Source organism: Pelobates fuscus, chromosome 2 (assembly GCF_036172605.1).
Source record: "Pelobates fuscus isolate aPelFus1 chromosome 2, aPelFus1.pri, whole genome shotgun sequence".
In the NCBI taxonomy this organism is placed as follows: Eukaryota; Metazoa; Chordata; class Amphibia; order Anura; family Pelobatidae; genus Pelobates; species Pelobates fuscus.
The window spans coordinates 327,114,398-327,131,898 of NC_086318.1; positions in this window are offsets into that span (position 1 = coordinate 327,114,398).

Consider the following 17,501-nt stretch of genomic DNA (forward strand, 5'->3'; position numbering starts at 1 on the left):
GTCTGTTGTGACAATGTTTTCAATAACAGTTAACTTCTTATTAATATAAAAAACAAAAACAACCTGTGTGCACACCCTAATTATATGATCTTTGCATGACTATGAGAGGTAGTTGTACTCTTGAGCATTCATAGACAAAAACTGTTTTGGTGGTATATGAGAAATTATGTTGTGACATATATGTTACTCAACAATATCATAAGGACATTACCTTGTCTCTAGGATGAGACTTGCTTGCCACAGGTAATTGCGGAGCTCTATTTATTCTAGTTATAACAAAACCACTAAGTCAATAATTGTGCAATTTCTATGTGGAAGACTGTTAGTGGGTAAAAGGAGAACATTGGGGATAGTGTATAAAAGGCAAGGTTAAATGACAGGATGCAGTAAATGTGGGATCACAATTCATTCCCATCTCTCATTCAGGGATATGTTGCTAGCTTAAAAAAAAAACAACCAAAAAAAAAAAAAAAAAAAAACACGGACAATCTAGAACATTCTTAATAGTTCTAACAGAAAGCTCTAGAAATATAGAGTTACATAGAGTTACTGTGTGTGGTAGCATTACTAATTAATAGACAAATTACAAAGCAAGGGGTTTAGACAAGATAAAAGACATTGCATTTATGAAAGGTAAAAAAGACAAAAAAAATAGAGACAAAGAAACAATGATAAACAAAGCCTACACAAACATCTACTATTCCTTTCTAGGTATACTAGCTAGATTGGAAAGATTAACAGGACTTAATCTCAGCACTCAATGTCATACTTTTAGCTTGCAGCCTTACTATTGAAACACCCCTAGCATGAGATCACCCGATACTCTTTCTTATGTGTAGACTGCATACTCCCGAACCATTACAGAAAAACAGGAGAGTATCTTCCCTAGTCTTTGGTTACAGATGTAATTTTTTGTCACCCAACGGTAAGGAGAATTCATTCTTTTTAGTGCCAACTCTTTATAACAAGCCAGGTTAAGGCAAACACTAGATAAAGTTTTCTAAATTCTATAATTGCTAGCAATGCACAAATAAAAGAGCAAAACAGTACTCAGCATAGTGCATACATTTTTAGATATGCAAGTTAGATGGAATAAAGCCTTTTATGCACACAACTAGGTTTCGACTTTTGTCCTTAAGTCTGGGGACTGCATTATTGCAGTTTGTACAATGCATTTTGCTGGTATCGCAGGAGAGTTATCAAAACCATCACAGTCCAGATTTCATGAATCTTTATTCTGAGTATAGTGAGATTTTATATATTTTCCCTTAATCCTGCCCATAATTCTACCTATAATCTCAGTCCTCAGTCCACCCTCTAATTCCAGTTCTAAACCCCCTAATCCCACCTCTCAGAGTGTCAGTAGAAATTTCCTAGCTCACACAGTACATATAATGGTGAAAATGTTGACATTGGTAAGGGCTCATCAGGAGCCATTAACTTGTCAATAAATATTGCATATGAAATGAGATTGCAAATTCGTTATCAGTTATTGGGTAGTGGAATCTGTGCAAAAGTGAAATAATGAAATAAAAATATAAAAATAACCAAGCCTCGTGTCAACATCTATAGTCTGAAATAGAAATATATGCTTAGTTTACCAAAAAACAAAATTTCAGCAATGTGAAAATTTGAGGCTGGTCGCTAAAAATGGATGTATATCATGACTATTTTTATGTCTATATAGAAAATATATTTATAACATCATGTTCTTTTATGTAGAGTAACAAACAAAGGAGTAGCCTTGGATTGTACTTTCAAGTATGACTTTAATATTGAATTGCTAGCTTAAAAGTAAGACATTAAGCAAGTCAAAAGTATCACCCACTCAACATGACCTCTTCTACAAGCCTTGAACAGCAAGCATAGAGATATATCTTGATTGATCAATAAAGGAGCATGAACACCAGAGACAGGTTCCGTTGAATTTTCTTCCAGACCATGTCTTTTCTATGTAACCAGATACTCTATATGTCAATAATGTAGTCTAGAATTTCCTTTACATCATACTCATCAGAGCCATCTAAAATGAAAGCCATTGAGCAGGAAACAGGTCAGGAAGAACTGGCTTTAGGAAAGACAAATGGAAAACAAGATTATATTTTAAAGGACGCAAGAAGGATCAGAAATATAAAAAAGCCAATCTGAACATACTTAACAGAAAACACAATGAGAAATATCTCACTAATTACAAATAGTATTAAATCAAAATAGTAATAATAATGCTATTATCTAAAAAAAAAAAGCCTCTGAAAATGTCCCTTAATATGTTGAAAACCAATGTATGTTAACACATATATTTTATAATCATAGTTTTTTTTTAATATACTGTAATTCTATATTACAGTATATCATATTGTGAAGTTCGGCGAACCTCATATAGCATTATTTACTAAAGTGAGAATTGTTCTGAATTGAATGTGAATTCAAAGGGAATTTCAAATATAAGGCGAGAGCACAGTTGGAATCATAGTTCATTTCCAGAGGGTTTCCTATTTTGTTTTTATGGCTTTAAATTTAAAATTCACAACAATTCTTACTTTAGTAAATAATGCTGATATTATTTTAGTTCTGGGGAAACTTTTATTTTAAATAATAACTACAAGGTTATTCACTAAAGTGAGTAAAAAAAAAAAAAAAGTAAAAAGCTAATTTCTAATTTAAGGTCAAAATAGGGTAACTTGACAAATTAGTCATCTTCCACTTTTGCTACTCTGGCCTGAAATATGAAATTAACTTTGAATTCTCAACAACTCTCAAAGACCCTATACGATAATTGCAAAAAAGTACAAAAACGTATATTATAATTATGGTCACTGAATATGTGTGTGTTTGTAATTTATTATGGTAAATATATTTTAAAAAGTTGTAGTTCTAAAATATAGAAATCCATTTTGAAAAAATATTTTTTTTTTTTTTTGCTGTAAGGAATAGGTTCTAGCCAATCAAAATAATGATCATTCCTTAAATAAGTTATTAAAATATTCTATTAACTATCTGAATAAGTGAATGACAAATAGGTCAATTCAAACTAGATTAAACCTGGATGGAGTCTAACGGAAATATTGGGATATGGAAAAGATTAGAAATGGTGTGTTTGACTATAGTTAATATCATTATGTACACCATGGAACAGAGAGAACATGAAAGAAACCTTTATTAAGGGATTACAAAACTTAGATGAAATACCCATTTTTTAAATAAAAAAGTACAACCGTGAAATAAAGTGAAGTTTGATGTTAAACTTTTAAAAGGTTAAATGGAAAAGAATATTAACTCCTTAGTGACAAACAACATACAGTGTATGAACACTATGCATTCTCTCTCAAAAAATACTATGTAAAAGCAGAGCTTAACTGCAATCAGCATTTTCACTTCCAGCAATAGCTCTATATGCTGATTAAAGGACCACTATAGGCACCAAGACCACTTCAGCTCAATGAAGTGGTCTGGGTGCCAGGTCCATCTAGGGTTAAACCTGCCTGCTGTAAACATAGCAGTTTCAGAGAGTGCTTTATAGTGGTCCTTTAAACAGAAACAATGTGGTTCTATGCAATGACTGACAGCGGATACCTGACTGCAGAAAGGAAAGACATTGAAGCAATCCAGTACTAGTGATTCCTAATAGTCCAGGGAGCCAATCACTGTGACATCAAGATTTAGACGTCAGTGGCTCTCGCAACAATTAAGCAGCCTGGGGGTCATGTAATTTTGCGTAGAGGTCTGGATTCTGCAACTGTTCAAGGGACGCTCTAAGCACTGACTACAATTTGGTGTTTAGTAAAAAAGCATCCATAAAATGGCATTCCGTAGAAAACATTATAAGCCATAAAATACTTCCGCTATTGCAGAATATGATATATACCAATCGATTATTTGTAAAAAAAATTAACTTCCTAGAAAAAAATAGACAAAAAAAATAGCAAACAAAAACAAAACAAAGAATAATGTTAATTTAAGCTAAAATAAACAATGCCTATAAAGGAACAAAATATATTGTCATTGAAGGTAGGGGAGGGATAAAGCATCTAAAGAGAGATATAGGTTGATACACCTTCTGGCATGGAATTAAGGAGGATCAGCAGCAGTCTTCAGGCAGGGGCCTATATGTTGTCCAGATATTGGTGTGACTATTACGATTTCCATTCAGCTTAGTTGTAATTTCTTCCATGCTGTGAATAAATGTAATCGTAAACAAAATCATCTCAAAACAAGGCACTCCATCTATTTCTTGACAATACATAACTACGCTGCAGTGCAGCCCTTATTGCATAGTGTGAGCGATGTTGTAAGTGGGGCATTCTATTTTCCTTGATAGAGGTGCATAAAAAGAGTCCATAGCATGTCACAAATATTTTCTTCCATTCATGAATTTAAAGTTCATGACCAAAATCATGTTCCCAGAACTTCTGTAACTCAAACATTATTTATTTATTTTTCTCTTTTTCCACTTTCTTTTTTTATTTGATATAATATCCGTTTAGACATTCATGGCATCAAATATGTAAGTGCAGTTATTGGACTTTTATTTTCTAAGTAGTAAAGAACATCTGTAAAATTTACATTTTTTTTTAATAATAAACTATAATTTGGATCTTTTTGAAAAAATAAGATTAAATATATATCTATTATAATATCTCCATTCTAATTTGTGATGTATATTTCAGGTACAGCTAAACTGAAAAACACTAAAAATATGCAAATGTTGAAATTTCCTGTCACATCACTATAACTCATATTGTAGTGAGCACAATACGGCAGCACAATTAGGAGCTAAATTACGAACATAGTAAAGTTCAGTTCAAACCATGTACAAATACTCTATGTCTCAAAACACAAAAGGCCTATGGCCTGGCAAAATTCATCTTGTCCACTCAATAGTGACAGAGACAAAGTTGAAGGTGTTTTGGAGTCTAATTAACCGTAACTGGCCGCACTTTATGGTAAACACACAGTGAATATTTGGACTTTACGTATACCATTGAAAATTGAAATCCTAGAAATGTCCTTTTCTTTCTTCTGATAGGTGATGACAGAATATGTTTCGTTGACTTAAAAGAATATCATTAATCACAGAAATTGTCAGCTTGAACAATGTTTATATGTGTGAACACAGAAAACGAATGGAATGTTTTAGACTTTTCATTGAGGCTAATGACGTTTACCATGTAAAACAGACCCAGGTTTGGGCTGTCGATGACAAATCTTTGAGTAAAACTTGAGGATTTGGTGAAATTATCTGGGAATATAAGATATTTCTTAACAGAACTCAATACAGTCATATTACAATGCATTAGCTACAATTGTTTCATAACTAGATAATATACATTACTATAGTATTAGAAATAAAATAATTGTAATGCTGTCTATAAAGTTTAACCCATATAGACCAAGCCATTATCACAATATGGCCCATGACAAATATTTGGGAAAATAAATATTATTATTTTTTACAGAAATTTGAAAGTTAAATGGATCATAGACCATTCTATCTATCTATCTATGTCAGTATAGGGTATCTGAGAACAGTATTGTTACAAAATCTTAAAGCATCATTGGTGCTGAAAGATTTGAGAAAGCGATGCTATGTTTTCTTCATATACAGGGTTATAAAATGCATTAAGGGAGCACAACAGAAAATCTAAAAAAAAAAAAACAACAATCAGTTTTTTAATCAAAGGTGCACACTACGAAGACTGGGCCACTCCACACAACAATGATAAGAATTAATCAAATAAATCAATACATAACCAGAAGAAAAACAACTAGTTGCTATATTCTCAATGCACAAAGCTTTTTTTTGGAAAGATATTCCATCACACAAACAAAAAGCAAAAGTAGTACAAATCTAGTTTATAACAAATGGAACAAATAATGGCAAAAGAAAACAGGCTCATGCGAGGTACTATGTGCTTTTTGTACATAGTTTTGAAATGTAATACTTTATGTTACATAAATATTTCACTATGAATTCTCACTAAGGGCGTATTTCCAATTGTTGCCATGTACAATAATACAAAGTGATAACTTTTTGGATGTTTTAACACTGCTATTGCAGTTTGCCACATATAGTGGGTGACCGTAATTGGTGCACTATGCAAAAAAATAGCGACAGAAATGTTTTTTTTACAACTTCTAAATGGTGTATTCACATGCAAATCACTCATAAAACTTTTTTTTTTTTTTTAACAAATGATTATAGCTCTGCAGATATCTTTAGGGCTCGAAGGATCTGGTAGTAGGGGGATGTCTATATACCATTATTGTATATGCATAATCTATCAAAATCTATAATCTATCAAAACAGAACATGCTTATTTGCAGTAAAGTGAATGGCTTTAGGGGCAAAGTAACCAACCCAACACACATTAAAGCCTCAATTATAACACTGGAATACATTTACATACCTTAATACAATTGCTAAGAACCTATAACAGTTATACACCTATACATATACATAATTACATATATAATAAAATAGATATGTGCTAAACAATTGTCTGTGGATTGCATATTTAAAGAAACACTATGGTGTTGGGAATATAGAACTGTATTCCCAGCACTATAGTGTCCCTCTGTTCCTGTGGCACCCGGCGAATGAAGAGTTAAAAAACCCAATTTTTTTTACGTACCTGTTTCCAGTGCTAATGCCAACATACGCCAATATCTATATGAATCACATGGAGGAGACATGCATTTATAATCATCCTCTTTTCTTTAACCTCTTAAGGACCAAACTTCTGGAATAAAAGGGAATCATGACATGTCACACATGTCATGTGTCCTTAAAGGGTTACATGCCTTGCATGGAAATGTTACATTGACAATGTTTTTTTTGTGTTGGGGCGGCACTAGAGCCCAGTTACAAGTATTTTTTTACTCATTGCATGATCAAGACCCCAACATTAAATTCACAATGTATTGTGACAGGTTGATCGTCCCATTCATGGATGTTCAAGTACATAGGCTAAACAACAGACTTCACAGTGATCTATATACAAAGCCTACAGACAGGATTAACTTACTTACATTTGAAGAATGGCCTACCATACAGTCAGTTGTTGCATGTTAAAAGGATAGTATCGCAATAATAGAAAGTCTGTACAGGACTAGATTTTATGGCGTCATACTTGACTCTGGTCTCACATTTGAGCCTCATCCAGCATGTTGCCAAATCCTGTAGATTCCATCTTAAAAACATAGCCCGCATCCGCCCCTTTCTTGCACCAGATACTAACAAGGAGCTTGTCCATGCTCTAGTAATTTCCCGCATGGATTGTTGTAACCCTCTCCTGATTGGTCTTCCCAATAGCCGTACTGCACCCCTACAGTCCATAATGAACGCTGCTGCTAGATTGATTTTCCTCTCTAGTCGTTTCTCTCACACCTCACCACTCTGCCTGTCCTTACATTGGCTTCCTGTATGCTATAGGAGTCAATTCAAAGTACTAACTCACACCTATAAAGCACTGAACAACTCTAGCCCCTCATATCTCCTCACAGATCCATAGGTATGTCCCTTCTCGGTCTCTCCGCTCTGCCCGTGACCACCTCCTGTGCGTTGTCCGCACTCTTACGGCCAACTCGCGCTTGCAGGACTTCTCATGGGTGGCTCCCTTCCTATGGAATAGCCTGCCTACCGCCATCAGACTCTCCCCTAGTCTTGCATCTTTTAAGAAGTGCCTTAAAACCCATCTCTTTAGGAAAGCTTATGACCTCCAAGACTAACCCCTACCTCACATACATGTCTCTTGCCCTCTCCTAAAGGGCAGCCCACCTTATTTGATTGCAAATTCCTGTCCTAATGTGTTTTACACCCCACCTCTTATAGAATGTAAGCTCGATTGAGCAGGGTCCTCTTCAACCTATTGTTCCTGTAAGTTTATTTGTAATTGTCCTATTTATAGTTAAATCCCCTCTCATAATATTGTAAAGCGCTACGGAATCTGTTGGCGCTATATAAATGGCAATAATAATAATAATAATAATGTCTCAGAAGTTTATGGAAAGGGGTTATCCCTCACACATTATTCAAACACAGAGAGAAAGAGTCCAGGGTTTGACACGTGAGGAAATCCTCCATAGGGTTAGAAAAGATAATTAAACCAACAGAATCCCTTTTGTATCCCCTTATATCCCCCTCAACAGGGAGATTCGGAGAATCATAATGAAGCACTGGCAATATTTGAGGGTGATACACATTTGCCAATTGAATTTCAGAACCCTCCATTATTTTCATATCAAAGGGCACTGAATCTTAAGGACTTTTTAGTGAAATCAGATGTTGGCATCTGTAGGAAACAAACTAGTTTTTTTTCTGAACCAATGAAGGGTACTTTCCCTTGCCTGTGTTGCTCACACTGCAGCAGTGTAATCAAGGGGGAATTTTTTGTTCACCCCCGTTCTGGGAAGAAATATATGGTTAATGGTTTTTTCACATGTAACTCGGACTTTGTTGTGTATATCCTGAAGTGTCCATGTGGATACGTTTATGTGGGGGAAGCCATCAGACCTGTTAAAGAGCGTATACACGAACACAAAAGTATCAGGGCAGCCTTACAGAGAGGTATCTGTGAAGCCCTAGTACCTAGGAACTTTAAGTTCCATGATCATGGGGTTAATCAGTTGAGATTCCAGGTGATTGATAGAGTCCCACCTCTGAGGAGAGGTGGCTGTAGACAGAGAATCTTACTACAGAGAGAGACTAAGTGGATTAGTATCTTGGATACTCTATCACATAGAATGTGACGGCAGATAAGAACCATTCGGCCCATCTAGTCTGCCCATCACCATCTGGTCTCAATAAGGATTATGATCTGAAACACTTCCTATAAGTTTTACCTCTTAAGCTTGGGTTGATACCCTTAACCTCATGTGGATGCTCAAAACTCATTTTACCTTGTGCTCCTTATAGTGTTCCCTTTAGACCAAGATTGGTCCGTACCTCTTGCGTGGCACCAATTAGAACTACGTACGTCTGCTACCTGGCAGTTGCCGGGGTCCCCCGCATGGAGTGTCTTTGGCTACTTTTGGAAACTACACAACTGGTAAGTTAAACTAATCTTTACCTTTTCCTTTATTAATTTTCCCTTCCCTATTTTTGTTCTTTTTTTATTTTGTTTCTTCCAGTTATTGTATATCTATTTACGTTTATGTCCCCCTTGACCCCTGCTACGTTTGAGCTACCAAGTATAACTTTATAAAGATATGCAATATGCCAGTAGCCTGTACATGATATGTATAACCTAATACTGTCAGTAGTATTGTCATGCCTTTGCCTAACATATTCCTCATCAGGTTCCAATTCTTGAATAGAGGAATCCCGCGTTCTTACTCATTTTATTAAATTGAGGTACCTTGTTTTTGTCATATGCAAGAAAACAGGTATAAGTTAATTTGAACAAGGCTATATGCCTATTTTTAATATATATGTTTGAGTACTACCCATTGCTAGCTATAACGCTATGTCTATGGCTAAAATATTCCTTCATTGATGCCAACTCTTTGACAGATAAACAATTCCTTATTGGTATAAACTTGATTACTTATTTTTAAAAAATCCCCTTTGTATTGCTCTGATTGGTGTAATTACACCCATTGTAAGCACGAGACAGGAGACAACAACGGACTGGATGGCTATACAACAGTACTACTTATCCCGAAAGCTGCAATTCCGTACTTAAAGATACATAGAACCTCACCGGACTGCATTATACTTATCCACATATATATGGATTCTACTCTGCACTCTATAAACACAGCTAGAGTGACTCATGGTGAAATCATCATTTACAAACCTACTCAAGAGAAATCCTATCATTATAGTATTTTTTCATATTTTTTTAAATTTTTATATTTTTGTAATTCCTTTTTTTTTCTTTTTTTCTATTTCTTCTTTGATACAAATAAAGGAAATACAAGGTATATTTTCGTGTCTGATCAGACTATCAATGGCTATTCCAGCATGAATTATTGATCAATTATTGGTGGATTCAGTGGGCTGTATATACTTTCTATTCACTTATCAAGTTATATCTATTAGGTGTATATAGGATTAGTTGTACATATTTTTTGTGTGTGTATATATATTAATTATTGTATAGTGAATGAACTAACAGAGTGTACACCATTCCGCATATTTGGCTATAGTAGTCTTCCCTTTTTTTAATTTATTTTTTTTGTCCCCTTTTTATGCTTTCTATGAATATATACTAAATTGATTTTGCATTCTATTATCTAAATTCTATTGTACATATCTCTTTTTGATGCATATCATATGCGATTGAGTGCAGTATTTATAGTGATCTTTTTTAATAAAATAGATATGTTTTAAATAATTGTCTATGGATTGCATATTTAAAGAAACAATATGGTGTTGGGAATACAGAACTATAGTGTCCCTCTGCTCCCGCGGCAACCGGCGAATAAAGGGTTAAAAAAAACACACCTTTTTTACTTACCTGTTTCCAGTTCTGAGGTCCCTTATTGCTGGATCGCTTTTCACCTCCTCCAACGTCATGGCAGTCCAGTAACCTAATGGTCACAGTGTGCGCAGCAGTGACCTAGAGGACCTATCGAGCCACATATAGTATGAAGGCAAGGCAGAACCCTTCACCCCCTTAATGGAAGATATGGCTGACTTTATCTCTTCTAATGTGATATCTGGCCCCAGGGAATCTACCATCCACAGGGATAGTGGGTAAATTCAGGTACACCATGAACTCAGCCAGAAGAGCATCAGCTCCCTTGCTGTCTCCCCCACTCCTGGAGTGTGGTTAAATAGTTAGAAAAATAATCTCGAAACACCACATATATCTTATCTCCTGGATGACTTAATCTGCCAAGCTTTGTCATCCAAAAGCAACTTTCTAATCTCTGCATGCAGGGCCCCAAGAAAATGCAATATGCTGTCTGATGGGGCTGATTTGTGCTGAGCCAGGACCAGGGTGAGCCCGGATATAACCCCTTGATGTACACAGCAATATCTGCATGGTCTGACCATGTGATATTATTTATTTCTGATTTGTTAAGGAACAGGGTCAATTTGAGGTTAGAGAAACATATCAACCCGGGAACATGTGCTGTGTGGGGCCAAGTAGAAGGAGAAATTGGATTCACCTCCAGATATCCACCAGCCTGAATTATTTGGTGAACTTATAGAACAATTTGTTTTGGCACCTGCGCCTCTGATATCACAACTACTTCAGTCTAAACCTCCTATCCATCGCCGTGCAAACGACATAATTACAATTACCACCATCAATCTAATTACTGCCATTAATGGTTCCACAATCTCACCTATTTTGTCCCAGAACCCAGCATCAGGAATATTAGGAGCGTATAATTTAAAATGTAATTTCTGACTTCCCATCATCCAAGTGATTAATGGAAGACGGTCTTCCAAATCCATGAGGGTGTCTAGAACCTGAAATTTTAGAAACCGTGTAAACTTTGCGTTGCATTCTGTCATAATAAATCTGCCTGAGGCTTGAAGTTGGAGTGCCTGTGAGTTTTTTCTTCTTGGATTATTGTACTGGGATTGCTGGTCCTGCTCTGGAGCACCCTTGGCCATTGGGACTGAGTGCGGTTCTCATCACTTACTTTGCTCAATAGAACCTGAAATTGACAAAGCTTATGGACCAGAATCACAACTCTGTTATGTTTCTGGAGAGCATTAGAGGTATAAATTCTATCAAGCTTTTTTTCTCTGAGAGAAAGCAAGTGGGATCTATTCAGGTGCGTTTCTTGAAGAAAGGCAATATCAGCCTACAAACGTGTCAACTCTGTAACATGTCAACATCAATCTCCTTTTCTGAGGGCATTACGGCCTTTCACATTTAAGGAAACAATCTTAGTGGTCATTTATCTTTGTCCCCTCCTTTACATTTACATCTGCACATACCTATATTTCATATCAAATAAAACTTTTAGTATTAGAGTAATTTGAGAACCTGTACTTAAACTGTAGGAGACCCCCAATCCCTCCCCACACCTCCCTCACATCCTCAGAATTACCACTGCAGCTGCACTGAAAGGACATCATGGAAATATCAATAACCAATAATCAATAATAAAGAGAAATAACCATTAACCCCTCAACTTCCACCCCTCAGGACAGGGCTGGTATGGCAGGTGCAGTGTGTAGCTGACAACATTCAGTATGGGTCTCATGTTATCCAAGCAAATACAACAAACTCAGCTGAAGGTCTATAAGGAAAAATAATTAAACAACGACCCGTCCAAACACGGAGATAGTACCGTCATCTCAATGGAACAGAAAGGGGCAAAAACTGGGGGTAGGGTGCACAACTTGACTGTGCAACTCCACTGGACAGGAAACCAAAGTGGGAATCTGTGGAGACCAAGAGCCCTGGAATACAGACAAAGTCTCATCAGAAGTTGAAGAAAGATGAATATCCACATGACAGTCAAAGCAATACAACCCTGTACCATTCACTTGGCAAAGGAAGAAGTGGCTAGATTGAAAACAGGGTGATATTCCCTCAGGCAAAACTTCCCTTGGGAAGTAGGCTATATGTGAAGCCATTCCAGAAAGCCAGTAATTTAAAGGGTGGACCTCATGCGAACAAGACTGTGAGGGAGCGCAGAAGCTCAGTGATCAACCTCAATGAGCACCTCTTCAGGATTGTGTAAATAGAAAGATCCTGAAACGATCCTCTGGGATTTAAAGATCTTCAATACTTTGCAACAGGCCCCTCCACCACCACCTTTCGTACACTGTGGATCTGGACATTGTTTCTCCAGAGGGAAGGTTTTAAGTGCCTTCAAGAGAGTACACCAGGCAGTAATGCATTATGCACCTTAGTTACGGCCTCTACTCTGGCCATCAATATTTTATCTAGTAACTCCCTTGTGTGCAGATAATAGGCCACAATCACTTCCTTGTCTCCAGTAACCCTGACATGTTGGCTAGTTCAGTAACTGTTTTCTGATCCTGATGAGGTATGTGATAGTGAAATTAACTCAGTTTCTTTTTTTTTCTGTGTTGGAAGTGTGTCAAGAACTGTCAGCTGATCTGAAATCTCATAATTGCAGGCCTTTTATGATGACCAGTCACGAATGGTGTGCACAGGTGTTGAATGAAAGCAGTGGTGATGATGGAGTAGATGGATTTGGTGATAGTATGGCAGTGCTGAGGGAATGTATATGTCTTGGAATGATGGGGGGATCCTTTCTTCATGTTGATAGCATTTGTGCTGATGAAACTATACTGGAAAAATCTTCTTTCTCCTCCTCCATGAGTTGCATTAATGATCTCAGGACTTGCACGGCAGCATATGGTTGTTTGGTCCTCAGAAACAACAGTAAGGCATGAATTGTGTGACATTTAGTTGTTGGGAGCTGGAGTGCAGAGTCCTTCACATAAAAAAGTCACTGCTGTTGCAAAGGTTTGCTGGTCCCCGGTAGCCAAGGTAGACCATGTGAAGTTCCTTTTGGCTGCTCTCTTCATACTTTACTTTATAGAAAGAAGCAAAATTATCTTTAACCCTATCACATTGGGACTTGTGCATACAAAATTCCTAGGGTATGCACAGGGCTGGATTTACCCTCCTTGCTGCCAAAGGCCAGTTTGCTCAATACTCCCCTGCAGCCTCTCCATACACACACTTTCACCACACATACACACAGTCACCCCCCTACGAAAAATCACCCACCCATACACACGGTCACCCCCATGCTTACACACACACGGTCACGCCAATTAGCACATAGTCTCGCACAACTCACATGTTTGCCAAAAACACCCTACACAGACATCAAGACCACAAGCAGACACCCATGCACAGAACCACCTCCCAAACACACTGCCAGACACAGAGATCCACATGCTTACAGACAAAGAGATACACATTCACAGACTCACATACAGATAAACATATACATACACAGATATACCCACATACAATATTATACGCTGCCAGACACACACTGATGCACAGATACATAATGCCAGACACACACACCTAGATAGCACTCTGTCAGTAGGTGTGTGTCTCTGTCCATCAGTGTGTTTGGCTGTATATGTATTCATGAGTTCAAAAGAGGCAACCTGGCAGCCACCTGGCAGTCATCTGCCCCCCACACACAGACACACACACACACACACACACACACACACACACTATGAGCATATTTCCCAACAGCTTTAAGTACCAGAGACAGGAGATTGCTTTTTAAGTAGTGAGATTATTGCTGTTGTATAGCTTAATCATTGTGGCTTTTCTGTTTAGCACATTTGTACATAGCAAAGGTATACATAATTATACCAGATATAAAGTGGATTGGTACTGAAAGGATTAAATAAATAAGTTAACACTTCTATATAATCTGTTTCAAATATTTGTATAATCTTCAAAAGGATATACAGTGATCAGCCACAACATTAAAACTACCTCCCTGATATTGTGTAGGTCCCCCTCATGCTGGCAAAACAGCTCTGATGTATCCACGCATGGACTCTACAAGACCTCTGAATGTGTCCTGTGGTATCTGGCACCAAGACATTAGCAACAGATTCTTTAAGTCTTGCAAGTTGCGAGGTGGGGCCTTAATGGACAGGGCTGTCTTAATGCATGGGTGTGCTGTGCAGTTGCCCCGGGGGCCCCACAAGCATTAGGGCCCCATAGGATTGCCAACTTTTCAGTATATCATTTCAGGAGACTTATTTAGAACTTTGAAACCCTCAATAATAAAATATTCAGATGGACTAATTACCTCAGTATCAGCAGCAGTTATCTGTACATTCGATCTTGCTTTTGCAAATGCATATCTTGACCTTGATGAAAACAACGTACATGTACTAATTGTACATAGGCAAGACAAAATCAACACACATAATTTGCTGTAGACGTAGAGCTTGGATTTGTTCCAGTGCATCCCACAGATGCTCAATTGGATTGAGATCTGGAGTATTTGGGGGCCAAGGTCATTTAACTCTTTATCGTGTTCTTTAAACCATTCCTGAATATATTTTGCAGTGGCGTGCATTGTTCTGCTGAAAGATGCCACTGCCACCTTGGAACATTATTGCCATGAAGGGGTGTATATGGTCTGCAACAATCTCTAGGTAGGTGGTATGTGTCAAAGTATCATCCACATGAATACAAGGACCCAAAGTTTCCCAGTGGAACATTGCCTAGAGCATAAGACTGCCTCTGCTGGGCTGTCTTCTTAACATAGTGCATCCTGCTGCAATCTCTTCCCCAGGTAAACAACGCACACGCACCAGGCCCTCCCCTAATCTAAAAGAAAACGTGATTCATCAGACCAGGCAACATTCTTTCATTGCTCCATGGTCCAATTCTGAAGGAGCTTTCGGCAGTGAACAGGAGTCATCACAGGCACTCTGACTGGTGTGCAAAGCCCCACAAGCAGTAAACTGCAATGCACTGTGTGTTCTGATACCTTTCTGTCAAGGCCAGTATGAGCTTTCTCAGTAATTTGAGCTACAGTAGCTCTTCTGTGTGATCAGACAAGATGGACTAGCCTTCACTGCCACAAGCATCAATGAGCCGGGCACACATGATTCTGATGACAGTTCACTTGTTGCACTTCTTTTGGTAGGTGCTAAGCACTGCATACCAGAAACACCCTACAAGACTTGGAGATGCTCTGACCCAGTCGTCACTATTTGGCCCTTATCAAAGTCACTCAGATCTTTTCGCTTTCCCATTTCTCCTGCTTCCAATAAATAAAACTCAAGAACCGTTTACTTGCTGCCTAATAAATCCCACCCCCTGGAAAGGGGCCATTGTAATAATATAATTAATAATATTCACTTCACCTGGCAGTGGTTTTAATGTTGTGGCTGATCAGTGCATATATACACAATTGGAGGATACATGTGATAATGTGTATCTCAGAGGAGGATTATAGAATATGTGGGAAAAGTTTCAGTAGTTGTTTTTTATTTACATCATTGTATTCATATCTGCAACTTCATTATTTAGCAAAAAAAAAAAAATTCTGTCTACCAAAATTTTCATTTATGATTCCATTTAATAATCTGCTATGTAGCTATACCGAAGCAAACAATACATATAAAGATCACTATCCAGGACACTCAAAATACTCGGACCCAGGTTTTTTTTGCAAACCCTTGGCAATGAAGTATTTAATGGCCTTAAATTGCATTTCATCAATACATTCTCACATGTCACTGTAATTAACAATGAAAGTAAGCTTATATAGTAAAAAAGTAAAAAAAAAATAAGTTATAATTTCCTTTCCCTTACATGCCAATACTCCATCAATACACCTATTATCTTAAAAACCCAGTGAGTTTGGGCAATGTCTATCTGTAGAATGCGATTTGAGTTGAGAGATGGTCTATCTGTAGGAATGCGATTTGAGTTGAGAGATGGTCTATCTGTAGGAATGCGATTTGAGTTGAGAGATGGTCTATCTGTAGGAATGCGATTTGAGTTGACATATTATTTTGCATCTGGTAATGTAATTGCAAATTAATGAGGTATGGCAGTTTCTTTTAATACCGTTTTATTGGTATCTATGGAACTTTTGTAAAATTTACTGGAACATCCCTCAACCACCTATTAATCTAAATGTGATGACATGTCTTGATATTCTAAGAGAGATGTACATGTGCTTATATTAAATCATGGGTTTTATTTGTCTCAACTGTCTAAATAAAAATATGACTTTGATAAGAATAAGAATCAACATGTAGTTGCTAAGGCAACATATAGAAATGTAAGGTAGACAATGAAAGAAACATTTCAGCCTTACTTTTTATTTTGAATAACTGAATGAATAATGAATAACTGACATAACAAAAATAAATCAATAAATAAAAAGATGCTTACTCTTTTCTGTGTTTGCATATGCTGAAAATCCCCAGGTTCTGCTGCTTCTGCAGTTGGATCTGCCCAGACAAGAAGTTACACAGCTAAACAAATGCTCATTTAACTTATTATAGAAGTACTCAGTTTAGACTTCTGTGACTTGTGGTTCATTCAGATTTGAACGGTACAAATGTGCACCGCTATATTTTTGGAGAAAAAAGGAAAATAATACATTTTGGGATATGCAGATTTGCAGAATTGCAGAGGTGGACTTACCTACACCTTGTACTTGATGTACTGGAGTACTTAAAAAGTGTCACTGCTTTTGTGTTATTTTCATGCCATTCAAAATTAAATCTTCCACTGCTCCTGGAGCAGATTTTGAAAGTGCACCATCAGAGTTGAGATTTTATAGTAATAAGGAGTTTTATCATAATTTTGTCTTATGCAAATATAAATACTTGAATTGATGGTAAAAAAAAAAAAAACTAAAACAATTGTCCAGCCTGACCAATCCAAAATATGAAGTTAATATCTGGATATTAGCATTCAGAATTCTAACGGATATCTGATTTCAGTCTGTTCAGAGACTACAGGATGGGTGCAATATGGATCTGGAATTAGAATATACGGACTCTTTGCTCTTTTACAGGGGTAAATAGGGAGGAACTGTGATTT